The following is a 22,055-nucleotide window of genomic DNA, read 5'->3' on the forward strand; positions in this document are numbered from 1 at the left end:
ACCGCGAAATTCCTTCACGCATATCGTCACGCCAATTTCACTTTCGGTCAAATTTTTAAAATATCTGCGCACCAAAATATTCATCTCGCCCACCAGAATCGAGGCCATATTTATTTATTGTTTAAACTTTCTCAGGGATTAAAAGTTTCTCCAACAGAAAGAAAAAAATAATCAAGCCCACTTTTAAAAACCTCTCATTGGCTTGGCTGCTGCTGCCGGCTGATTGTCGAGTTGGTGATGATTACATCGTCGTCGCTTATGAATTTCTTCGATTCGCGCAACGATCGACTGCAGATGACAACGTCCACGGCACACATCGCGTCGTCTTAGAAACACCTTTCAAAAATGTCCGCAGTTCCTGGTCTGACTTCGCGTCGTCGTCGGGCGAACGAGGACAGTTGGCAGCCGGTTGGACGATCAAAAATTCCAATAATTACCGTCATCACCGCTGCGCCGCCGCCATCGCTGCCACCAGATGAGATCGTTGTCTCGCAAGGGTTGTCGAACGGGATGGGGTGAGAGTTTGCATTTAAAGCCCCTCCCCTTGCACGCGATCCGTAGTTTTAAAATTGTTTTTCCAAAAAAGATGAGATCATAAAGCTGATCTCCAGATGGGGTGCGAGTCCGCAGGCCCGAGTTCAGCAGGCCCAGCGAAAGAGAAACGGTTTTTGTTTTTGGAGAGGATGCCACTTTGGTCATTTCGAAGGGTGATGTTGTTTTGCCGCGCTGCTTGTCTTGTATTAAGGAAAACACGTGGACCGGAGTGCAACAATGTAACGTAAAAGTTGTACTCGACTACTTTCAAGTTGATATCGATAAATGTTGGATAATTCACCTAATGCTGGATAAAGGCTTTGCCATGCTTCATTGAATTGAGCAGAAGAAACGTAAATAAACCGGAAAAAAATCGGTACACATCATGTTCAGCGACTTCAAATAAAAATAATACGCTCTCACTTGTAGTTATTGGGCACAAACGCGGGTGTGTTATGGATTGACATCTAAGCCGAAAGAGAGATGGTTCTTGATAAAAGGAACAGTGAAGGCTCGGGTTCAGTTTGGCATTCTATTCCGCAGAATCATTACCTAGTCTGTGGCTTAGTTGGTTAAAGCACCGGTCTAGCGAACACGGGATCGGGGGTTCGAATCCCACCAGAACGTATTTTTTTTTTTTTCAAAAAATCGTCTCTCAATTTATCAATTAACAACATTCTGTGCTTTCTAACTACAAGTTTTTCTGTATGTTTATGACATACCAGCAAATCTGGTAAATGCCAGTAAAGGGCAACATATATCATTGTACTGGTGTTCTATGTTTAAGGTTCTCTAGACATATGTTCAGTTATGTTTGGAAGATTACCTTCAATGTATGATTACTTCTGCTTATTCATATAGGAGATAGAGAAAATGATCGGGACAGGCAATATTTTCACTTTTTAAAAAATGTTCAACTAGCTATAACTTTTAGAAAAGTGCATCGAATATTCTAAAATTTTTATAGTAAATTAATCAACTAGTTTTGTATCAGTGTTCAAAATTTGAGAAAGATAGGGCTATTCTAAATTATCTTAGAAAGATTCAAGAAAAATGTATAATTATTCGATTGCCAATTTTGAGCTGTTATATCTCCGGATTCAATGAACCAAATGCAACGTTATTTTTACCATTGATGAACAATATAATAAGCTTTGAAAAACATTTGACTTAAATTGAAATTGTTAATAAGAAAGAAAGTTATAGGTGTATAATTTATTTTATGGTGTTTTAGTAAATATGTCTACTTTAAACATGCATCCCATTACTTTTTTCAATTTATTACCGGCTATTTTGTAATTTTCCTTCAAAACATATTTATATTCAAGTCAATTAGATGGAATTTAAAAGAACAATAATTACCATCTCAAATTTTGAAACGATACTAAAGTTTTGGATAATTGCATTTGAAAAGTATTCTAATCGCTTTAGTTTAGTTCCGTGTTAAGAATTTTAATATAAGTCAAAAGTTTTTCATGGTTTATTATATAAGTCATAAGTGCCCAAAATTTCATTGCATTTGGTTCATTGAATCCGGAGATATAACAGTTCAAAATTAACTATCGGATAATATTTTTCTTTAATCTTCCAAACTTCCTGTGAAATAGCCCGATCTTTTCAAAATTTGGACCACTGATCACAATTAGTTGAGCATCTTACAGTCAACATTTCAGATTTCTTTTATACACTTTTCAAAAAGTTTCAGCTATTTGACCATTTTTGAAAAGTGGAAATTTTGACTGCCCGATCATTTTCTCGATCCCCTGTAATTCCTTCAGAAATTTCTTTGGACATTTTACTGCAAAATTTCTTGACTGTCCTTAAAAAAGTCTCAAGAGTTTATGGTTTATTACTTCCAGAAAAATCTTTAAGACTTAACAACTTCTCAAATCACTTATTTTTTTTAGAATTTTACACAATTACTCTTCCATAAATTCTTAAATGGTCTCTTCAGGATTTTCTCTGGAGATTTCTCGTAGATTTTTTTTTCTTTGAATTGCTCCATGATTTCATTCCGCATATATTCCACCGAGGATTTCCTCAGCAACTTCTCTCAGAGGTTCTGCTGTATTTTTCGAAAATATGTTTATGAAACTTCCCCAAAGATACAAGGATGGGTTGGTGTTCTTGTAGGATTCTTTCATATATTTTTTTAATTCGCCTTGGTTTTCTATCAAATGTTCCTCCATGCTTTCTTCCAGATTTTCGTCCATGGGTTCCCTCCAAAATGTATTCAATTCTCGAAGGATTTTCTTAAATATTCATGCAAACACTATTCAAAATTCTTTCTGTCTTCATCGTGTAACTTCCCAACTGGGACAAAGCCTGCATCTCAGCTTGATGTTCTATTCGGTCTTATAAAGCTAATAACTGAGAGTTTCCTCTGCCAATGACTATATTGCATTTCTATATCGTGTGGAAGACACAAAGATACTCAATGCCCAAGGAAGTCTAGTAAATGTTGGGTTTCTGGAATGGTGCATAAATGAACACATGCATTTCTCCAATATTTTAAAGTATAATCCAGGATTATTTATAGGAACTATGTATTCGGGAAAACCGCAAGAACCCTCTATATATTTTGTTATTTTTCAAAAAAATTCCAAAGAATTCGCCAGAAAGCTATCAGTGGTTTTCCGCAAACATTTTTTTTTAAACTCCAACTCATTCAACAAGCGAATTAATTCACCATGATGTTGAATAATATTTGGATAATTTTCGGGTACCGTAAACCGGGGTCACTGATCAGCGGGGTGAAATTGATCACTCTGGTACTACATTGTAATTCCATACTAGGAACTCTTAAGCGTCGTAATGATCTTAAACTTTTTACGTCATCTGATTCGTAAATGTCTGGAGATGAGTGTAGACTTTTGATTTTTTAGAAAAAAATTAGTTTTGCCTTATTTTTTCAAGGAATTTGCAATGTATTTCTCATTTAGCTGAAATCATTGCTGCTAAACAATCAATTGCTAATAGGACTTCCCGTGAATTCTCTGTTATAACATTTTTGTGGAGCCTTGGTTGGGATGTTATGCAGCAAATCAAAACATGAAATTGTTATAAAAAGTTCATTCTATGAAGAGATAGTCATTTATTGTAATAGAAATCACTTAAGGTACCCCGGGGCAAGTGAGAATTCGGGGCAAGTGAGACCTACAGCTATAATATTTTTATTTTTTAGTTTTAAGGCAAACATTTTTCATAGAAAACATAGGTATCACACCAACGAATACTTTGAATTCAAAAATGGCCATTGTTCTCACCATAAAGAAACCATATATGTTATTGTTGATCATATGTAATTTTCAATTCACTAAGTGAGATTAGCGTACTCTACTACATTCGTCGTTTAAAAATAAAATAACAAATAAAGTAAACCTTTTTCGGTTACAGGATCTTTGGAGTGCTTGCAAATTATTTTAGGCGAAAAAGCTGTAATTTATTTTCATTTATTACCTTTAGTTAACTGCTCTCACTTGCCCCAGTGCATTTCAGCATCTGGGGCAAGTGAGACCTATGAGAGTAAACAAACACAACTTCATAGTTTGATCTCGCTTTCTTCAGCCTAAGTCGAAATTTACACAAAAGTGAAGTAAAAATCGGCGTCTTAAGGAAACAATCGTTAAATTACACTTAATTACTTCTATTCTGATAATGAAGCTATTGTTAAAAATGGGAAAGTTTTGGGTAGAACCGAAATCATGTATTTTTCATATTTTTCAAATTCTATTATTTTTTTTCGATTTTTGCTGCATAATAAGTTGTTCTGAATATTAAGGAACTGGTCATAGAGTATGAAAAAAATTTAAAACGACTTATTCAAAGTTCACGATTTAAAAATCTTTATTTAATGATTGAAAATTATGTTAGGGTAAACATACCATCTGTAAATCTTGAAAAATCTTTTGGCGAGTTTCATCAACTACGTAATATGAAAAGCAAGTTTGGAAATCTTTCGGTATTTAACCTTAGGGCGCTTTTTGTATAAATAAAATCAATTTGTTTTGCACGAGCTGCTAGAGTTAAATCATTTTTTCTCAGTGTTTCGTTATTATATGTGTTACGTAATTTATGCACGATACCACAAAACTTTTCCAACATAAATCGCTAAACATAGTTTTTCGCATAATATATCTATAATTTATGCTTCATTACATATATGCAGCAACTTTATTAAGCCATTTGTACAAAAATTCCGAATAGGTCCCACTTGCCCCGTGATACGGTGTAAATGAAGATCTGCTTCACTTTTCATCATATGCATAATATACAGAATTTAAAAATTTTGAAACAGTTTCAATGCCCGTTAATAAGAAGAAATATACCAATAATGTCTTTCAGAACCATTGGAATTATAAGACTATTTATGTTTAGAATTTTTTGGCTTGACAAAACCAAACTAGCATTTTTTTAGGTCCCACTTGCCCCGGGGTACCTTATTTCAAATGAAATTGCCTACCTTTAGGCGTTTAAGGGGAAATTTCGAAATTTAATTTTCCATTTAAAGTTTTAAATTCACTAGTTGTAAGATTTTAGACGCGTAATTCGGTTTTAGAAAGAGCAAAATTAAGCGGTGAAGGAAATTTTTCTTTCCAACCGATGCTTAGTTGTATACTGATCAATTTCGCCCCAAAGTGGCATTTCCAATATTTTGATATTTGAAGTTATTTAACTTAAAGTTTAAATTTGTTGAACAAAATTCTGTCACATGGTTCCATGGAGATCCACTGGGTACTGGTTTTACAGAAATTCTTTTGGCAATATTTGAACAGGCACTGATGTTATCCGCAAAAGTTGTTTTAAAGTGTTCAATTTGACCCCGGATTACGGTACAACCTTTGTTCGGGTTTAGTTTACACTAATTTGGAGAAATTATAAAGCATAGTGTTGTGTACCAACTGAACTGTTTGTTGATAAAAGCGTTTAATAATCAAATAGTAAAGCTGTTATTTAGCATTAGCAAAAATTATTAAAAATGAATAAAATGCATTTTTTCAATTTCAACGAGATTTTATGATTGGCACTTATGCTATGAACAACTATTATGAATTAATAACTACACATAAATTGACCTAAATCAAGATTCGAACTCGAGACCGGTCAATTGTCAGCTGCAAGCCTGTCCATCTGCGCCATCCGCCATTGAAGTACTTAATTCAAATCATCAACTTCCCGTGGTTTAATAATAACCACATCCTATTCAGCAGTGGTGAATTACCATAACATTATGGTTAACAACTGTACAACATATTAAATCAACTGCTTTTCAGTAAAACACGTGTTTTGCATTCTGTATTTGAGTCGAAGAATGATATGTGAAAAACACACATACATACATATGCTAATTTGTACATAAACTGAACAAGAAGCAGAAAAAGCTCTTGATGAACGATTTTGTAAAGGAATTACTGCAAGCTGAACGGAAACCTTATTAAAATCTAGAAGTGTTTAAATTATCATTGTTTAACCCGATACGAAAGTTTGAAAAAGCATTTGTACAGTAACATGTACAGCATAATTTAAGTTCGGCTATCATTACTATTATAAAGAAACAAGTTAGCATGCGTGCTTGTATGTGGTTTGCGATTGTTCGTTGGGACATCCTCAAGATGTTTTTTTGGTATTGTTTACCATAAGTTTTCTAGATGAATTACGAGTAGTTTTCTATGATTTTGTTTCTGTTGAAACAAATGAGTACGCAATAGAGCTGTGGGTGGAATAGTTTGCTTTATATTGCGCTAGTAGTTCACAAAGTATTCATATGAATTTCTTCAAGAATTTCACCAGTAACTTCTACAAGAGCTTCTGATGGAATCTCTCCATAACATTTTCCAAATGTTCCTCCAGAGATTCCTTCAGGCTTATTCCTGGGATTTCTTCTGAAATTTGTCAAAGTATTCCACCAGAATTTCTTCGGTTGAAGGGGTTAGAATCAAAGGGGTGTAAGTGACAAAAATAACTTTCAAGTAAATGAGGTTTAAAGTTTTTCACCAATTTTTTATCCCATACAAAATGTATGAAGTTTCAAAATCGACCCAAATTTCTACGATTTATTGTAATTTTTCTAATCATCTTAAAAATTATCCTATAAAAGTTCCTGAAAGCATGAAATCTGAATAACTTTTTGATGAAAATAGACAAAATAGTCACTTACACCTCTTTGATTCTGGGCCACTCAATTATTTATTTCAGTAATTATTTATTGATTCATCTTGAAATTTCTTCAACAATTTCCCATCATATTCTTCGTAGAATTCCTTCAAGGAAGATTCATAGAATTCTCAATAAAAATGAGAATATTTTTCGAAATATATTTTTCATTTACATATTATTCCTTTGATTGGTCCAAAAATTTCTTCAAGAATTCATTTGGCATTTTTTCCACTACACCTTTAAAATTTCTCCACAATATGTGGACATACTTACTACTGAAAGCAAATCCAGCGAAATCTTTGGAAAAAAATCGTGTAATGCTTGGGAAAATTTATGTTTTCGTTAATTTAAGAAAACCCACGGCTGAATTCAAGGAGAAATTTATTTTAGAATATCGCCAAAGTTGCTAAAGGTATCCTCAGTAAGATTCCGTAGTATGAATTCCCGATGGAATTCGGAGAAACATAAAAAGTGCCAGGAAAAAAAGGATACTCTAAGAGCTTTCCTTGGAGAAATGGTCAGATTGATGCACAAAGCTGTTTTTGAAAATATTTTAGTTTTTTCTAGAATCTTTGGAAGAAATTTCCAGGAACTCCTAACCAAATATTCTGTGATAAACTTCTGAAGGGAAAAACATTGGAGGATCTCTCGAAAGAATAACTGGAAAAAAATACTGAAAACGATCTCTTGGCAGAATGTTGAGTGTTTATTGGAAGCTTTTTGAACGAAATCCACTCGTTTTTTTGTTTATTCCTTACATAATTGAATCTCTTCAAAGGATTCTTATCTAAGTTTCTTTAAAGAACACTTCACTGACTTTTTGCAAGAAACTTGCTCGGAATTCTGTAGCAGTACTATTTATGGAATTTGTAAAAGTGTTCCTGAAAAAAAAGTTAGGAAATTTGCGCAGGTACCACTGGAGAAATCCAGAAACATTTTTTTAAACTTCCGAAGTTATCCCTAGGAGCGCAACTGAAATCACTGATTGAGCTTTTTAAGCGCTTTTTAAAGTAGATCATCGAAGAGTCCCTGATGCAACTTACATAAGAAATCATGAAAGATCTCGAGGTGAAATAACTGGAAGAACTCCTGAAGCAGTTCCTAAAGAAACCCCAAAAAAAACTTTTGGAGAAATCGTTGTAGAATCTCCCGGAAAATCAAGCAATGAACTCGCGAAGGAGACTCTGAAGGATCTGCAGGAAATTTTGGAAAAAAATCTTGAAGGAAACAATTGGGAAATTACAGGAAAAATCTCGGAAAGAAATCCCTGAGAAACATTATGTTGGAAGTAATGAAAAAACTCCTAAAAGAAACCCTAAAGAAACTCCTGGAGTGATTCCTCAACGAACCCACAGAAGCAGTGATACCAGGTATTCATAGTCATCCGTATTATACAGATTTCTCATATAAAGTACTAGCAATGTGTTACAGATTATTATTTCAGAATTCAGAAAAGTCTGAAATTATTGATTCTTGAGATTTTTCTTTAACTTAATGGAAATTGTACAAGTAAGTTAAATTAGTATATTTTCTTACATATATGGTGCCGATGCACCACCTTAGAAGTCCTTCTTAGAATACTTTCAGAAATTCAATGGTTTCTACAGACATTGCTTTACGCTTTTATGTTCAGAAATTTACCTAGTTATTCCTTGATATGTTTTCAAAGGATTCTTTCAGAAATTCTTCGACGGATTCTTTCGGAAATTCCGAAATTGCAGCATTTCATACAGATATTTATTCACAAATTCCTTCATGGATAACTTTTGGATATTTATTCAGGGATTCAATTCCTCCAGAATTTTCCATATGATTTCAAGTACATACAGACATTTTTCCATTAATTCTTCCGAGTTTTCTTTTTTTTATATTTTTTTAAGAAAACCGTCAAAGGTTTCTCCTAGAGTTTATACACGAATCTTTAAGGAATTCATTCATATTTTTTTTTCTAACACGTTTCGTAAGAACTTCTAATTCCTGTAGAAATGTCTGAAAAAATTTTTGGGAATATTTACAGCAGCTTACCTTTTCTTTCTTCAATTTTTAAATAAATATTCACGGATTCCTTTACGAAATCCACGAGAAATATTATCGAGAGCTTTTTCCAGGAAATCTGTTCAATAGGTCCAGATATTGGTTGATTTTCAACCGTCTCTATTATTAATTTGTACAAAATTGGTCATAACATAGGAACGTAGAAAAACCACATCATGAAAATTTTACAGAATATAGCTTATGTAATTCACTTCAAAAAAATATTTTTTAGATTTTTTCCGGACTTCGAAAAAAGTTTTTCCAACCGGTTTTCCTCAACAGTGGAAAAGTGAGTGAAGCGATTTTCATTTTGTATATTTTTTTTTGTTTTGGATTGCTGAAAACAATTGCTTACGATTTACAAAGTTATGATTTTTCAAAAAAAAAACGGTTCACATAGCACATCTGGAAAATTTACACAAAATTGGTCATAACTCAGGAACGGAGAAAAAAACACATCTTGAAATTTTCACAGAATATGGCTTATGTAATTCCCTTCAAAAATTATTTTTTAGAGCTTTCCCGGACTGCAGAAATAGTTTTCCCAACTGATTTTCCTCAACAGTGGAACATTTTGTGGAAAACAATTTTCATTTTGTATTTTTTTAATTGGTTAGAAAATTTGCTTCTTGATTTCACAAAAAAATATTGTGTCTACGATGCTTCGTTCTTATGATTTTTTTCTAAGTGGGTGGTGTCTGTGAAAAATGTTGGAGTTTTTCGGAAAATTAGGTGACCCTGATTTTTTTTCAATTTTTTTTTCATATATACGAACCCTTTCCGCGAAAAAAAAATCATTGAATTCTGAGAACATAACCAATTTGTACGATAATAAAAAAAATCCCCATAAGTGTAGTTATGAAACCTTAAGAAACCAGTTGTGATTTTATTATGACAGCACTGTTCGCCGGAGAATCATTTCAAACGTAAGAAATACTACCACAAATTATACATTCAGTATCAATTCACAAGGATTGCTTCCATAGCTCCATTTGCGACGCAAAGTAGGGTTTTAGAAATTGATTCCAGATCCACAAAAATGATGCTGCGTTATTAGAATGAAAACCATTAGCTAGGCCTTGTTCAAATATGTTAAACTTTTCAGATCCCGTTTGATAAAGTGAACATCCTTAAAATGGAAAATATGCCACGTTTGAACTTTTTGAAACAGATTTTCTATATTATTTTAATTTCTCCTATAGTTTCCCGACTAGATGAACATATCAAGAATATATCATAATTATATCTTAATGTGATATAACTAACAAATTATGTTATAATTTTGTTATGACATGGACTGCTTATTACTTTTTCAAACTAAATTATAACAAAATATATTATAATCTTTTGTAACTAGTTTTGTTACAAATAAATCAGAACAAACTCTGTTATAACTTTGTTATTTTTGCAACTGAACAAAATGATCAGTTGAAAAAATAACATAATTATATCAGAATATGAAATTATTTTAATTTTTAGCTATATTACAAAAAATAAGAAATTTGATTATGTACTCGTTTTTTTCATTGCTTGTAGAGCAATAGGTCGATGGATGCTGGTAAAAGATCAAAAAAAAAAAACGCTTATAAGGAAACAGCTTTATTCTATGTAATTGAAAAATTTATAAAAAAACATTCAATTGCTGTTGAGGGGCTGCAGTTTTGCTTGTGTTTTATTGCGTTGAATGCCGGAAGCGTATCCGGCTACCCTCAAAACTGAAAAGTACTCATATTTTTTCAACTTTGAACCTATTTAAGTGAACTTCGACTCGTTAGAATAAAAAATCTTTTTTTTTCATTGATTGGTTATGCGAATAGAACGATTGGGTTACGCGATGTTCCCAAAAGTCCAAATTTTCTGGAACATGTTTTTATCCTATTGAGGGGCCCAGATGCAAAGAGGTGTAAGTGACCATTTTGTCGAGTTTGAGCTGAGCATATCAAAAAATCTTCAGATTTCAAGCTTTCAGGAACGTTTTAAAAATTATTTTTATGATGATTAGAAAAAAATACAGTAATCAGAGAAAATTGGGTTGATATTGGTACTCCATACATTTTGAATGGGATGAAAAACTGGTGAAAAACTTCAAAGCTCATTTACTCGAAAGTGGGTTTTTGTAACTTACACCCCTTTGCTTCTAAGCTCCACTATTCTAATATCGTCATTGTTGGAGTTAGCGTATTGAAAAGACGTGGTCTCTCGTGAAACATGCTTCGTTATGACTACCGTCAAGGCACCATTCACTGTGGATCTAAGAGGATTCGGGGTAAATAAGGGCTGTCATTTGACACCAGTCTTATAAACATTGTTGGTGCTGCTTTTAATTGCCTTCATTATAGGTTAAAATTAAAGCAATATCCACAGAAGTAGAAATTTTTTCACAAAATTTGGTGATATAGTACAATTAGTAAAGGGTAGTAAGGTCGCCTAATTCCGTGGTAGGTCACCAAATTCATGTCAAGTAATAACTTGCAAGATTTTATTAGAAAAACGAATGTTCAAATTTTCGATTTTTTTCTAGATATATGGGACAATATGGGGCACGGTGAATGGAGACCATTGATTTTTAGGGTACCCATTTACCATGCCTTTTTGTTTCAATTAAAAAGTACGAGTAATCGTACTTTCTTGTTAAACTTACTTCGGTAATGCAAAATACATACCTGATATGTGAATTTAATTGCTTCTTGGTGGAATAAAAACGTTACTACATTTAGTTTATCGCTTAAATCACCTTTGCGCAATTTTCGTTTTTTCACTATGAATGCAGTGAACGAGCAGAAACCCGCTTCATGTAAACACATTTTAGTGTCAAAATGATACTTTTAAGTGCTTCTAATGAGCGTTTTGACATGGTAACAATACATTAGCGTTATATTGGTGAAATTGAAGGGAAATTGTCATATCATTCAATCATAATATGGAAATAATGAAAAAATATTCGAAGGCACACGGTGAATGGAGCCCCCACGGTGAATGGGGTGCCTTCACGGTACTTTGAAGTCAATACTTTGGGCCTAGGCTGGGCAGATATGCTATTGCAGCTGGTCTATGGAAAATTCCACGCGTATGGCAATTCGGGGAAAAACTAAATCTGGATTTAATGAGATCAATATTGTCAAAATCGGAGAAAATTTATCGCAGATATAACCATTACATAGTATACCTTCTTTAGTTTATTGACTGCTGTTTCATATTATGAAGTAAAAAATAAAGACATTGCAACTTCTAGAAATTTTATGAGACTCTTCTGTATTTTTTTTTGTTTCATTCATTGGTTCAATTTCTGTTTTGATATGTTTATCTAAGTATTTATTTCCTTCTTTCACTATACCAGTCTCGTTACGGTGCCAAAACCTATCACTTTTCTACGATTCCCAATTCTTATAGGTTAGGTAAAATTTTAGCTTCAAATCTGCACATGAGTTTTTTTTTTCATCTCAAAGTTGAGTAAAGTGTGTAAGCTTAATTTTGAATACCGTGTGCCGTAAATTTTTGACGAAGATAGAACAGCTGAATACATCAATAACGGATTGTTTACCTTTTGCACCCGTTTTTGACAGCTGGTGTACTGAGCCTCAGTAAAATCGATTACCGTAGCTACCGAAAAAGTTCTGCTGTTCTATTTTCGTCAAACCGAACAGGCAATTCAGGATTGAGTGTGTAATTGTATTTATTTGTCATTTTAACAGTACTGTTATTCTAACTTCTAATTATAACTTCAAAAAGTACCGAACAGACTATGCATTATGAATTAATGAATGTTAGTGAGCGTGGAGATACCAAATGTGGTACCTACTAAATCATTCTAATCAATAAAAATGTCAACTATGTATACAGACAATTCTGCTCAATTGATGATTGCATTTGTCTATTATAACTTTTTTACTTTCGATCTATTATTGTTCGACCATATTTTGTTTGATATTATATCATAAATATCTTTTTTCATTACTAAAAATAATCTAAAACAGAATAAAACTATACAGCATCTGCAGAAGTAATCATATCGGCATATGATATAATTGTGATCAATTAAAACAAAGCCACATTTTACCTTCGCTCACGTAGGTACGTGTATGATCGCCGTTCTCGCAGCGCGAACAAAACAAAAAATAAAATAAAAATCATCTCCGTCCGGAAAGAATCTTTGTCGCCGCCAAAATGCACCCCATGACGAAGCTCAATCATAATTAGTCGACTAGCAACTTTTTCGTCGTTCTCTTTGTTCCTTGATGGAAATAGCCGACGACGGGCCATGCGAACGCCACCACTGTTATTAGTGTTTCAGTGCGCATGTCTGCGCACCGCGATAGCGCTGATGGTAAGAGAGAGAGGTTCATTGTTTGATCTTGCATTCAAATCTCTGTCTATTTTTGTCCTGCGACTGACAAACAAGAGATGGGGGAATAGGGAAACTGGCAATACGTAGAACCAGTAAAGCTTCTTTCGTCGCTCACTTAAAGTGCTGTGATAGCCTCATTGGTAAAGGCGACTGAAAATTTACGATGGCAGGATTGGTGGTTCAATTCCCGTCTATGTTTGTAAGTTTTATAGTGAACTCGAAAGTTTTTTATGTGACCTATCATTTTCTAAAAATAGAATAACACACATAAAGTAATTACCCAAAAAATGAGTAAAAACAATAGTTTTTACCCTATTTGATTTTTACCCTAATTGAAAATATCAAACTGTATTATAATTTTGATATATTTTATCAAAAACTTAGAACAGGGCTTGATATATTTTTGATGTATTTGTAACACACTCTGATGCACTTGTGTTAGAACCCTTATGATTTTTAGTTAGAATTTATGTTATTTTAACAACATCCTGCATCTAAATTATAACTGCATATGTTAGAAAAAATCTGTATAACATAATAACATATTATGATATAATTTTGTTATGATCGGCTAGTCGGGTTGTAAAATAAATCTCGCGTTTAGTATCATGCAGGCGTATCTACAATGATCGATTTTTCTTCGTCGATTATCTTTTCGGATTGTTCCGGAAAATACGTGCAATATTCGGATGATCTCTCGGTGTATTTCGGTGAAGGACGTCTAGGACTAGCATCTAAAACAACAAAAACAATCAAATATTATTTGCAGGCCAAGTCATAACTTGGCGACTTGGCGAAGAGAAAATCGATGAAGAGAAATCGATCATTGTAGATACGCCCGTATGATACTGAGCGCGAGAAATGTATAATCACTTGGAAGACCTTTGAAAATGGCCTTGAACAAACGAAAAATATGTACTTCTTTTTAGTAAGAAGTAAGATGTTTTATTCCGAAACAATAATTTTCGATACGAAGTGACAGCCTTTCAGTAAAACTTTCCTGTCCGGGAAAGGCGAAAATCACATGCATCGATGCAATCAAACCAATCGACAAAACTTGTTCGCGCTAGCCAAAGTGGAATGATGAAACAGACCAAACAGACCTCTGCTCTGCTCTGGTCAGGATCCACGATCTTCGACGACGTAAGAGTGGCCTCCGGCTTGGAAAGAGGTGCGTACGTGTTCGCGGATACATAAACAGGCCCGTCGATGTTCGTCGTCGTCGTGATCGCTGCCACCGAGGAATTGTAGAAATACGTAACGCACTAATTATTCGAAATGAACCGAAAAGAAATATATGTATCAAAATCACGCCTCCGACAATGTGACGACGACGATGACGACTGCGACGACACGACGAACGGATTGGCTTGTGCTGCTAATCAATGAAAATGACGTTCGTGATCGTCGTCGCTTGGTGGAGTTGGTGGACCACCCGTCAGCGACCTCGTAACATTTGCTTAAAAAAAGTTCCAAAATTGGAACTCACCCGTGCCGCATTTGGGTAACGAGAAAGGCCTGCCTGCAGAGGAATAGACTAAAACAAAATGCAATCGGCATGGCATCGACATGAATGGGGCTCAGGCCCAGGCCCCGTGCAGCGCACTGCCAAACGGTCAACTGATAATCGTGTTACGAAAGTTTCGGTCTCGTCTTCTGCTTATGAATTTTTACGTTGTTAATGAAATTGAAGTTTCTCTCGGTGGTGGCACGACTGACTGCTGGGAAACGGAACTGCTGCCGAAATTGCGAAGGCTCTGCTGGATGCTTATAGACAGTGCGATGACAGTGTCGTTCAGATGTTGAGCCGGTAGTGAACCGCAGCTAAGGAAAAGAAATTTCGTAGCTTGAAAAATGAATTATTAATGTTGGACGAGGCAGTGATAAGAAGCCGCTGTCGCTGGCAGGCGAGGCAGGGATTTATTGGAATTACGTTGGAAACTGGGTCGGTTTTCGGAGCGATATAGCGACAGCGGCGTAAGGTTCCGAATTTTCAAATTGCAAACCAGTGAGAGGTGGAGTGACCGGATTTATCACGTAATTGATGCACTCGCTGGAAATTAATTGTGGCGTAAATGCAGCGGACAGAAACATGTTGCGGTATGCGAAATTTAATTTGCAATTCAGTGGGCCATCATTTCAAATGATTTACGTATGTGGGTAACCAAGTAACAAATCCTCTGCCTTTTCGACGCAGTGAACGTATTTTTAATTTATTATTGTTAAACTCTTCTCTTTTGAATTGCTAATATATGTGCCGGTCAACCTTCTTTCCCTCGTTGAACCAACATGTAGCCTCTTAGTTCCCAAAAGTTAGGACTGACCCTTAAGATTCTAATCTATTGAATTGATTTGCAGGAGATACCATCGACCTAGATCAGCCTAGATAGCTGTGTAGTGTCGGTAGCGGTTAATTCAACTGGCTAAGAATAGCGCTACGGACCGCCTGTTCCAGTGGTAGGAGTCCACTAATCAAGTGACCCCTAATTCAAGGTGTTATGCGGCTTTATGCCTACCTTGCCAAGGAATGAATGCTTAGGGGGGTCTTATAAAAACCTAATCGCAAACGGAGTCTGTGGAGTACCAGGGCACCCTCCACAGTATTTGCACTTACTGTGCTAACCGGAGCAATATCGCGGTGGACCTTGTGTTTCTCCGAGACAATCAGCTGCCCTTCTTCAATCTCATACTTGAGGCTGAATAAAGGCGGGATTATGAAGATGTTTTTAATTAGTTTAAATTTTCACCTATATGGTTTCGCATTATGCGTTTCACACAGTGTATTCTGTGCAACCTCGCCTTTGGCGCATTCAAATCAATACCGATCTGGCTTTTTTGTTGCTGTTCATTTTTGTGCTGTGATTATCAAGAGTTTAATCTTAATGATCAATCTTTGCAGACTTATGCAAAATGGTTCAGCCCAAGTGGCGTTAGTCCAAGAACCTTACTTGTAAGGGGAATTTCTATCTACGAAACCTTGTGAATCCGGTGTTTGCTACTTTCAGTGGAAATGAAATGACAAACTCGCGTGTCATGCCTCGAGCATGTGTGCTTGTCAACAACGCAATAATTGCTACACTCATCTCTGAACTAACCACTAGAGATATATGTGCTATCACAATTGATATATCTGTTGGAAACCTCAACAAGAAATACGTTTATTGTTCGGTTTATTTACCACATGATGAACCATCCCCTACGGATGCTTTCAATCAAGTCATCGCATACTGCACTTCAAAAGGCCTTCCGCTAATTGTTGGCAGTGATGCTAATGCTCATCATGTAATCTGGGGCAGCTCAGACATCAATTTGAGAGGCTCCAGTTTGATGAAATACCTAAGTAGTACAGATCTTGGATTACTCAACATAGGCAACCGCCCAACCTTTATGGTACCTGCTAGAGAGGAAGTGTTAGACATAACACTTTGCTCTAGCAGAATCAGTCACGAGCTGACCAATTGGCATGTATCAGACGAAGAATCTTTATCTGACCATCGCTACATCTTTTTTGAACATGTGAATGTTACTTCGCAAACTTTGCGTTTCAGGAATCCCCGGTCAACCATCTGGGATCTCTTTACCGATTTCGTTGCAGCCAAATTTCATGAATACTGGAGTATCAATGGATGGACTCCAAGGGGTTTAGATGATGCCGTTGATACTACAACGGCCTTCTTCGTGGAAGCTTTTGAAGAAGCTTGCCCTCTGCGGTCTATGAAGACCACAAGAGGAACCCCTTGGTGGAACTCTGATCTAGCGAAGCTCAGGAAACAATGTAGAAGGAGTTGTAACAGACGACATTCGGCTGGATCGGAGGCTTTTAGGTTGGCTCGCAAAGCCTACCAGAAAGCTCTTCGGTCTGCTGAACGATCCTGATGTCTTTTCTTGTAATTATGATTCTTTAGCTTCGGCTCGTAGTATCATGCCGTTAGAAACGATTGAATGGGCACTTAATAGCTTTGCTTCTTTCAAATCTCCTGGTGCAGATTGGATTTATCCTATTTTGCTTCAGAAGGGATTTGATTATTTCAAACATGTTTTAAAAAAACTACTTGTTTGCAGTTTTGCTACGGGGTATATTCCCAAATCCTGGCGGGATATTACTGTAAAGTTTATTTCGAAAGTGGGACGAGCGTCGTTTGAAGAAGCAAAGAGCTTCAGACCTATCAGTTTGACCTATTTTCTTCTGAAATGCTTAGAACGCATTGTCGATCATCACATCCGTGATGTTCATCTGGCCGATATGGCTCTTCATGTGAACCAACATGCTTACCAATCTGGAAAGTCCACTGTGACTCTTTTACACAAAGTTGTTTACGATATCGAGAAAGCATTCGCTCAAAGCAATCCTGCTTGGGTTTTTTCTTAGATATCGAGGGTGCCTTTGACAACGTGCCTTTCGATGCCATATTTGAAGCCGCACAGGGTCATGGCATATCACCTATGATTTCCAATTGGATTCACCAAATGCTCAAAAACCGACATCTCTACTCGACATTGCGTCAAGCGGTGATTAGGAAATTGAGTGTTTGTGGATGCCCCCAAGGGGGAGTCTCATCACCACTTTTGTGGAATCTCGTAACAGATACGCTATTGAGGCAACTCAATAATAGCGGTTTTCCTACTTATGGTTTTGATGCAAAACGCTCTCCAGGTAGTTGAGGGTTGGTGTCGCCAATATGGCCTTTTGGTAAATCCGAGTAAAACATCTATTGTTCTTTTCACGGAAAAGCGAAACCGTAATGATGTTCGACCTTTACGTCTCTTTGATTCTGAAATCGACGTGACTGAACAGGTAAAGTACGTTGGAATTATTCTTGATTCCACAGGACACCTCACATTGAGTTCAGTATCAAGAAACCTTGTATGGCCTTCGGGAAATGCCGGCGAACCTTTGGTACAACTTGGGGTCTAAAACCCAAGTATATCAGATGGATTTACACAACTGTTGTTCGTCCAATATTGGCCTATGGATGTCTTGTGTGGTGACAAAAGGGCGAACTGAGAACGGTCCAATCAAAGATAGGCCATCTCCAAAGGATGTGCTTAATGGCGATGTATGGAACGTTCTCTGCAACTCCCACGGCAGCGCTCGAAGTTCTCTATGACGATGGCCCATTACACAGTCATCTCAAACAAGAAGCACTTTCTTGCACTTACCGCCTACGGGTACTCGGTTTACTAGAGGAAACTCATGTGAACCGCAGTTCACCACACACCTTGTTGTTTCCACTTTTGGTGAATTGGGACAAAGTTGTCCTTGCTCCAAGTGATCTAACAATTGCTTGTAATTTTCCATATAGGACATTTTCCACGAATTTCCCTTCCCGGGAAGAGTAGACATCTGGTTATCTGGAAAGAAGTATGTCAGACGGCATCGTATGTACTGATGTACTGATGGCTCCCGAAGGTCGAGCAGGTGCTGGTGTTTATTCTCGTGAGCTTAGGCTGTATCAGTCTTACCCACTTGGTAGACACTGCACCGGTTTTCAGGCCAAAATCTTTGCTCTTATGTACGGAGTGCAATCGGCAGTTCAGCAGCTCGTAATAGGCTAATTAATATACTTCTGTTCAGATAGCCAGGCTGCTATTAAAGCACTTGCTTCGGCCAACTCCAGGTCGAAGATAGTTATCGCTTGTTGAACTCAAATCAAACGCTGTTCACCTTGTATGGGTACCTCGCCATTCTTCCATCGCTGGAAATGAATTGGCTGAAGAATTAGCTCGAACTGGAGCATCACATGACTGAGCCAGCTATTCCGGTATCCAAGTGTTGGGTAAAACTTCAGATTGGCACCTGGGCTGCCACTCAGCACAAACAATACTGGAATAGTTTGGAGTCATGTCGTCAAACAAAATTGTATTGAACTGAGCCATCTCTAGGGGTGGCGAAGTATCTAACAAAGCTGTCAAAGCGGAATTGCAGCATTCTGGTCAAAGCATTGACTGACCACTGCAGACTCAGCTATCACATGGCGAATATTCAGCAAGCTGATTTGTTTGCCTGTGATAGCTGTAAATCCGATTGTTGAACTTCGTATCATTTAATATGTAACAGTCCAGTTTTTGCGCAATTGCGTTTCCGAGTACACTTATTAAGTGAAACTGACTTCAGAAACCTCAATCTTCTGGACGTTCTGTTGTTCTTGACCCGCTGTGGTAAAGAGCTACAGGCTCTCTTTACGCTTTATGCGTTATCACAGTGCCCTTCTCAGGGCGCTGTTTGAACCCATTGTGGTTCGCTTTTGCGAGTTTGACAATCCTATTCCCTTACCTGTCCTTTCCCATATCATATCCTTTTTCCTTCCCTTCTCCGTCAGGTAAATGATGAATAGGCTCGTGTTCATGGCGATGGCACAAATTTCCCAAATGGAGGAGAACGTGCCTCTGTAGCCGACCTACTGATACCATGGCATCTACGAGCGTCCTTCAGTAAAACTAGCGGTGCTTGACGTATGCGTGCAGATAGTCAGAGACTCACATTTCCAGGGCTCCTCCAGAAGTTTCTTCTGGGGTTCCTAGGAGTTCTTGTTGAGTTTTCGATTCCTTCAAAAATTTCCTCAGGGGTTCCTCTGAAATTTTTAAAGAGGTTCCATCTGAGATTCCTTCTTCAAGAACTTTAGTCAGGCTTCGATCTGCGATTTCTTAAGGAATAACGCCTCTGGTTACTGTAGGAGTTTCTGGATTCCTTCTGAAATTTATCTAGGAATTAATTACGAGATTCCTCGAAGCATTCTTTTCCTCTAAATTTATTCCTACAAATTGTCTTCCAAATTCATCCAAAAATTTCTTCCGTGGTTTCTCCACAAATTTAGTTTAGGACGCTTCTAGGGATTTCAACAACTTCTCCAGGAACTTCACTGGGATCCATTCAGGAAATACTGTTGGGGTTGCTTCAAGAATTCCTTCCGGAATCCCCAGGGTTATTCCATCAGAAACTCCTTGAGAGATTCCTCCGAGAAATCAGGGAAGAAATTGCTGGAGAAATCTTAGGAAAAACTACTGGGGTAATTCTAGAAGCATTTTCTGGAGGAATCTACTTAGGAATCAATGCCTAGAGAAATATCAGAACGAACTTTGAGCAATCCAGGAACTCCTGCAATCATTCCACAAGATATTCAGGAAAGAATATGTAGAAGAATCCCGGCTGTTTTTACTGGAGGAATCCTGGCTAGAGCTCTTGAAAGAATCTCAGACAGAACCACTTTGGAAATCTCGGAAGAAACTCCTAGAGGAACCCCAAAGGTAACTTCTGAAGAAATCCTTAATAAACTCCCGGAAGAATATTATCAAGATCTACTGGGATATTCAGAAGCATCTTCTGGTTGCCCTGGAAGAAACTTGTGGAGGAATCGCGAAGGATGTTTAGGGGGATTCCCGGTTGGAACTCTTGTGGAATCTCAGAAGGACCCTGGGAAGGGTACCACCGTGCCACCATCAAGTTATCAATCAGAACATTTTCCCACGCACACGAACCCCACATTTTGAATTAAATCAAACCATCCATGGAAAGCTAACAATACTTTTCTAAGTATAAAAGCTGACGACATTCGACGAAGTGCGAACCGTACACATCAAGGCCACGAAACGTCAAAGACCTATAGGGCACTGTATTGTTTTGATTTTATATGCAATTTAACGTTATTGGCCTTGTTGTTGACACAATTTCTGTAGGACTGAAAGAGAAAGAGAGAGTTTTATGCAGTGCCCTATCTAGCCGTGTACAAACTTTCAAGTCAATTGGTTCGGGATCGACTGAGTTATAGCGAAGAGTGCCCAAAATATCAGCCATTGCCCAAATGGCTCTCTACTCTAACTGTAGAAATTCTTCAAGTGTTTCATTCGTAAATTTCACAATTTTTCTCCCAGAAATTTTAAAAGGATTCTCTTAAAAAACTCGAAAACATTCATCCTAGAATATCTGTTGTAATTCCGCCAGGGAGTTTTTTACAATTTAACCTAGAAATTTCTCCGGAAATGTCTCGAAGGATTCCGATAGAAAATCATACATGGATTCTTCATAAATTGTTTCGAAGTTATTTTTTTTAACTTATTCTGGTATTCATGAGGAAGTATCTCTCCATATATTTGCTCAGAAATTCCTCCAGAAGCTACACCAGGGGTTGTTCGAGTAATTCTTAGTTAAGCAGATGAAAATATTCCTTGGGTTGCTCCTCTTAGAGTTGTTTTAGACATTCTCTATAAGATTTAAAAGAAATACTGCAGGCAATCGTTAACAACTTCTTCCAAAGTTTCAAAATATGAAAGGAATTTCCAAAAAAAAAATTCCAGAAATTTCTTCGCAGGATTTTAGAAAATCCTGCATGAATTTCATGATTTTTTCATTAATATATCAGGTCTCTTCAGAGACTTTTCTACATAAAAAAAACTTACAGTGGTTGTTTCGGAAAATCTTCAAAGGATTCCTTTAAAAAAGGATTCCTTTAAAAAATCAGAAATTTAAAAATGATCTCCCAGATTCCTTTGCAAACTACTCCAGGGATTCTTTTAGAAAATCTTCCACGGATTCCCACAGAAATAACTTTAAGAGGTCATTTCAAAGATTCAGAAATTGCTCCAGATTGCTTTCTTCCGAAATTCTTCCCTAGTATCATAAATATACTTCCCAAGGCATTCAGTTATTTAAAAAAAAAATGTTTCGTCTTCAGAGAATGCTGTCAAGAAAACTCTACAGGAAATGCTTCAGAATTTTTCCCAGTTGTTCGGAAAGACATTTAGATATTTATAAAGAAATCCCTTCAAGAATTCTACCGGGCATCCATGTATTTTCTCATCAATTCCTCCAAAGATACTTCTAGGAATATCATCAAGAATTCTTTCGAAAAACGGTTTTGAGGTTTTCTCCAAGAATTATTTGAGAAATATCTGAATAGATATGCCACTAGTGGGTTAGTTATTCTTAGGAATTTTCATTCACTTTGATTTGTTTAGGATTTTTTGTCAAAGAATTATGTGTAGATTTTTT

The sequence above is a fragment of the Aedes albopictus genome, unplaced genomic scaffold (genome assembly GCF_035046485.1).
Source record: "Aedes albopictus strain Foshan unplaced genomic scaffold, AalbF5 HiC_scaffold_13, whole genome shotgun sequence".
In the NCBI taxonomy this organism is placed as follows: Eukaryota; Metazoa; Arthropoda; class Insecta; order Diptera; family Culicidae; genus Aedes; species Aedes albopictus.